Source organism: Nerophis ophidion, linkage group LG11 (genome assembly GCF_033978795.1).
Source record: "Nerophis ophidion isolate RoL-2023_Sa linkage group LG11, RoL_Noph_v1.0, whole genome shotgun sequence".
NCBI lineage: Eukaryota > Metazoa > Chordata > Actinopteri > Syngnathiformes > Syngnathidae > Nerophis > Nerophis ophidion.
The window spans coordinates 20240331-20245474 of record NC_084621.1 but is presented as its reverse complement, the minus strand read 5'-3'; the positions used below and the strand labels follow the sequence as shown (position 1 = coordinate 20245474).

The 5144-nt window shown below is 30.4% G+C and overlaps 2 long non-coding RNA genes across 2 annotated transcripts in view; one reads left to right on the top strand and one right to left on the bottom strand.

Annotated features, from left to right (window-relative positions):
* LOC133561781 (uncharacterized) overlaps positions 1-5144 on the bottom strand; it is a 33509-nt gene that overhangs the window by 13313 nt on the left and 15052 nt on the right. The window lies entirely within an intron of this gene.
* The window catches only part of LOC133561782 (uncharacterized), a 5043-nt gene continuing 1505 nt past the window's right edge, over positions 1607-5144 (top strand). The window contains exon 1 of the long non-coding RNA XR_009808771.1: positions 1607-4940. This is a non-coding gene — a long non-coding RNA (uncharacterized LOC133561782). The remainder of the gene's footprint in view (positions 4941-5144) is intronic.

Below are 5144 nucleotides of genomic sequence, written 5' to 3'. Positions count from 1 at the left end.
CTCCTGGTGTCCTAATATCAGACTCTGTCATCATCGCCAGAAACAACTTAAGTCGTTTATGTGGAAATAGTTTAAATTATTTTCCTTTAAAAGGACTTTGGAACACACAAACTTTTTCTAATGAAATTATTATTGTGTTTTTAATAATACACTATTTTCTGGCCTTTATTCTGTTTGATTTGTCCATCACAATACCAAAAAAAGAAAAAAACTTTAATATTGGAAAATTACGACATTTTAATAATTTGTGATCATTTTTATTCAGTTTTTTTCTAGTAATATTGCCACAATAAAATATAACTTAATATTACAGTTATTAATTTTTGATCCTCTAAATTTTGCTCCTGTAGTAATACCATTTAAAAAAAATAAATAAATAAAAAATGTTTTAGTAATATTACAATTCTAATTTTGAGAAATGACATTTCAATCATTTCTGTAGTATTCTCACATTTTAAGTTTTTGTTTTATTGCCACATTTAAGCAAAATATATATTTTGATTAAGTTAGTTGACATTTTTATCTTTTCCGGTAATTTTTCTCAGTTTTAAAATGTTTGCTGTAATGTCAACAGTTAATTAAAAAAAATCATAAAATAACATTGTTCCAGTAATATTTTACAATCATAATTGAGATTCAAAAACACAAACATCACTTTTTTCTATTTTGTTTATAATTGACATTATAAAACAACAAAACTTTTTCAAAGTGATGAATATTACAAAAAAATAACACGTAAACTGTAAGAATATAGATTAACAGACATTTATAAAATGTCATAATTTTACTAAATTAAAATTGTAATATATTACTGGACTAAAGATACCGTGTGATTTTGTCAAAGTTACGAGTAAAATGTTAAAATTGAGACTAAATATGAACAGAAATGATTAAACTGTCATAACTTAATGGAAATATATTAAAACATTTTAATAAATTCTGGTATTTATTTTTTTGTAATATTTTACTTTCCTAAAGGTTTTTTGTTCCAGTAATTTATTACAACTAAATTTTGTAAAATACTGACATTTTAATGATTTATTGTAATATTTATTCTGACAGTTTTTTTGTTTTTTTTTGTCCCAGCAAAATATTATTATTACATTTGAATTATTGCTATTGATATTTATTCTCACACTTAGAGTTACAAACAAATAACTTTATTGGAATATATTATGATTAATAAAGTTATGACATTTTCTTATGTCACCTCTTAAAAATATATTTCAACTCTAATTTTGTCAAATTATGACCTTTTAATAATTTCTAGTAATATTTATTTTCACTCCTGGTGTATTTTTTAAAATATTTACCACTTTAGAAAATGTTTTCCAATACAATATTACAACTCAAATTTTGTAAAATAATGACATTTTAATAATTTATAGTAATATTTACTCTTGACAGTTTTTTTTTTCTTTTTTTCTAGTCATATTTACCACTTTTTTTTTTGACCCAGCAATATAGTGCAATTTTAATTTTGTAAAATTATAAATAGAGTAATAATTTCTGGTAATATTTATTCTCACAGTTTACTTTTTTTTCTTTCTAATTACCACTTTTTTTTGTCCTAGCAAATTATTACGGTACATTTAAATGATTTGTATTGATATTTATTCTCACAATTAGAGTTACAAACAAATAACTTTGTTGGAATACATTATGATTAATAAAGTTGTGACATTTTCTTGTCATGTCACCTCTTAAATAATCATGAAATAACTTTGTTCCAGTAATATATATAATTTCTATTAATATTTATTTTCACTCCCGATGTATTTCTTAAAATATTTACCCCTTAAAAAACAGTTTTCCAATACAATATTACAACTCTAAATTTGTAAATTGTAGTCTTTTTAATCTTTTCTGATAATAATTTTTTTTACAGTGAGTTTTTGTCATATTGATACATTAAAAAAAAAAAAATGTATTAATGACGTTATGACATTTTAATATCTGGTCATCATTCTCAGTTTTAAAAAGTTTCTGGTAATGTCATCACTTAAAAACAATCATAATATATCCCAACAAATAACTTTTTGGGGATATATTATGATTAAATTATGACATTTTCTTGTCATGTCACCTCAAAAAATCATTAAAAAAACGTTCCAGGAACTAAAAATTTTAATAATTATGATATGGAAATTAGCTTTTTTTGTGTGTTTGGATGAAGACGTTGACAGACGTGTGTTCTCTCTCAGAAAATGTCACTTTTATGGAGCTCTTGAGTCCCATTTGGCTTCCGGCGGCCCTCGAAGAGAAGAAAGTCAGCTAAATCTCTCATTGACTCAAATGTTTGATGTCGGCGCCCCCCAAAAAAAATAAAACACAAAAATTTGTACTTTCCTACTCGCTCTAACTCGGCCGTTTCTCTACTTATCCGAAATCTGAGCACACTGGAACGTTCCTCCAAGCCTCGGGGGCGGTCCACCCGACCAGGAGCAGGCCCATAAAAATTTCCTAGCATCCCATTAACCCTTCAAAATATCAAAGCTATTTTATTGTAATTCAACGTTACTTCCACTAATCCAAATCGTATATCTTTAAAAGAATAAGTATTTGTGTGTGTAAATGTTGTTTGTCTATCTGTTTTGGCCCTGCGATAAGGTGGTGACTTGTCCAGGGTGTACACCGCCTTCTACCCCATTGAACCTGAGCGACCCAGAATGGGATATGCGGTAGAAAATGGATGGATAAATATTTGTATCATGTCGGTTTTAGATTAACCAAATGTGAAATTTGCCAGGTGTGCATTTCCAGCGATATCCACGGGGGGGCGCTGAACAGTCCATTTAGGAGCACTTCCTGTAGTAATCCATACATCTATCATTTCTGTTTGAGCCCCAAAAAGGAAATGTAGAACAGGGGTCACCAACCTTTTTGAAACCAAGAGCTACTTCTTGGGTACTGATTAATGCGAAGGGCAACCAGTTTGATACACACTTAAATAAATTGCCAGAAATAGCCAATTTGCTCAATTTACCTTTAATAAATAAATCTATATTTCTAAAAAAAAATGGGTATTTCTGTCCGTCATTCCGTCTTACATTTTTTTTCCTTTTACGGAAAGTTTTTTGTAGAGAATAAATGATGAAAAAGACTCTTAATTGAATGGTTTAAAAGAGGAGGAAACACGAAAAAAATGATAATTAAACTTTGAAACATAGTTTATCTTCAATTTCGACTCTTTAAAATTAAATATTCAACCGAAAAAAATGAAGAGAAAAACTAGCTCATTCGAATCTTTTTGAAAAAATAAAAAAAAAAATTTATGGAACATCATTAGTAATTTTTCCTGATTAAGATTAATTTTAGAATTTTGATGACATGTTTTAAATAGGTTAAAATCCAATCTGCACTTTGTTAGAATTTATAACAAATTGGACCAAGCTATATTTCTAACAAAGACAAATCATTAATTCTTCTGGATATTCCAGAACAAAAATTTTAAAAGAAATTAAAAAGACTTTGAAATAAGATTTAAATTTAATCCAACAGATTTTCTATATTTGGCCGAAATATTTTTTAAAAATTTTAATCATAAGTTTGAAGAAATAATAATAGAAAAAACGGAAGGTAAAATGAAGAATTAAATTAAAATGTATTTATTCTTTAAAATAAAAAAAATTACTTTAACATTGATTTAAATTGTCAGGAAAAAAGAGGAAGGACCTTGTTGAATGTGTTTAAAAATCCTAAAATTATTTTAAGGTTGTATTTTTTTCTCTAAAATTGTCTTTCTGAAAGTTATAAGAAGCAAAGTAAAAAAATAAATGAATTTATTCAAACAAGTGAAGACCAAGTCTTTAAAATATTTTCTTGGATTTTCAAATTCTATTTGAGTGGTGTCTCTTAGAATTAAAAATGTCGAGCAAAGCGAGACCAGCTTGCTAGTAAATAAAAAAAACAAATTAAAAATAGAGGCAGCTCACTGGTAAGTGCTGCTATTTGAGCTATTTTTAGAACAGGCCAGCGGGTGACTCATCTGGCTACCTGGTGCCTGCGGGCACCGCGTTGGTGACCCCTGCTGTAGATGATGTGCATGTATGTCGTCATGTATGGTGTGGGCTCATGCGTGATGTAGTGGTCGCTTAGGAAAAATGTCACCCGGCAAAAGGCACCGGCGGGAAAATAGTGTCATGGAAGTTGTCTCGGGTGTGACCGCCAACGTCGGTGTAGGGCAGGGGTGGACAAGCCAAAACGTCGAAAGATATCCATGTTGGAGCAAAAATACAAAAAACGAATCTGTCTGTAGACGCAAAAAATGAAAAGTCTTATATAAGTGTTATAATGAAGACAACACATGATGTAATGTTCATATTAGCCTACTATCAAAATGACTTTAAAGGCCTACTGAAACCCACCATGCAGTCTGATAGTTTATATATCAATGATGAGATATTAACATTGCAACACATGCCAATACGGCCTTTTTAGTTTACTAAATTACAATTTTAAATTTCACGCGGAGTTTTTTGTTGAAAACGTCGCGGAAAGATGACGTGTACGCGTGACGTCACGGACTGTCAGGAAATATTAGCGCAGCACTATTTGCGTCTAAAAGTCATCTGCTTTAATCGCATAATTACACAGTATTCTGGACTTCTGTGTTGCTGAATCTTTTGCAATTTGCTATATTAATAATGGAGAAGTCAAAGTAGAAAGATGGAGGTGGGATGCTTTTAGCCTTTAGCCACACAAACACACGGTGATTCCTTGTTTAAAATTCCCGGAGGTGAAGCTTTACTATGGATCAGAGCGGTCAAGCGAACATGGATCCCGACCACATGTTAACCAGCAGGTTTCGGTGAGAAAATTGTGCTAAAAGGTGGTTTCTTACCGGAGATCTCTCGACTTGGCGGCGTCCTTGTATCTGCCGTGACTTCCCTCAGAGACTGGCGTCAAGACACCCGTGGACACACCCCTCCGACTATCAGGTACTATTTAATCTCAGTAAAACAATAGCAACACAATAGAAAGATAAGGGATTTCCCAGAATTATCCTAGTAAATGTGTCTAAAAACATCTGAATCCGTCCCAATGTTATCGCCTTTTTTGTTAACTTTATTTATTTTTTTCCTAGTCCTTCACTATCAATATCATCATCCACAAATCTTTCATCCTCGCTCAAATTAATGGGG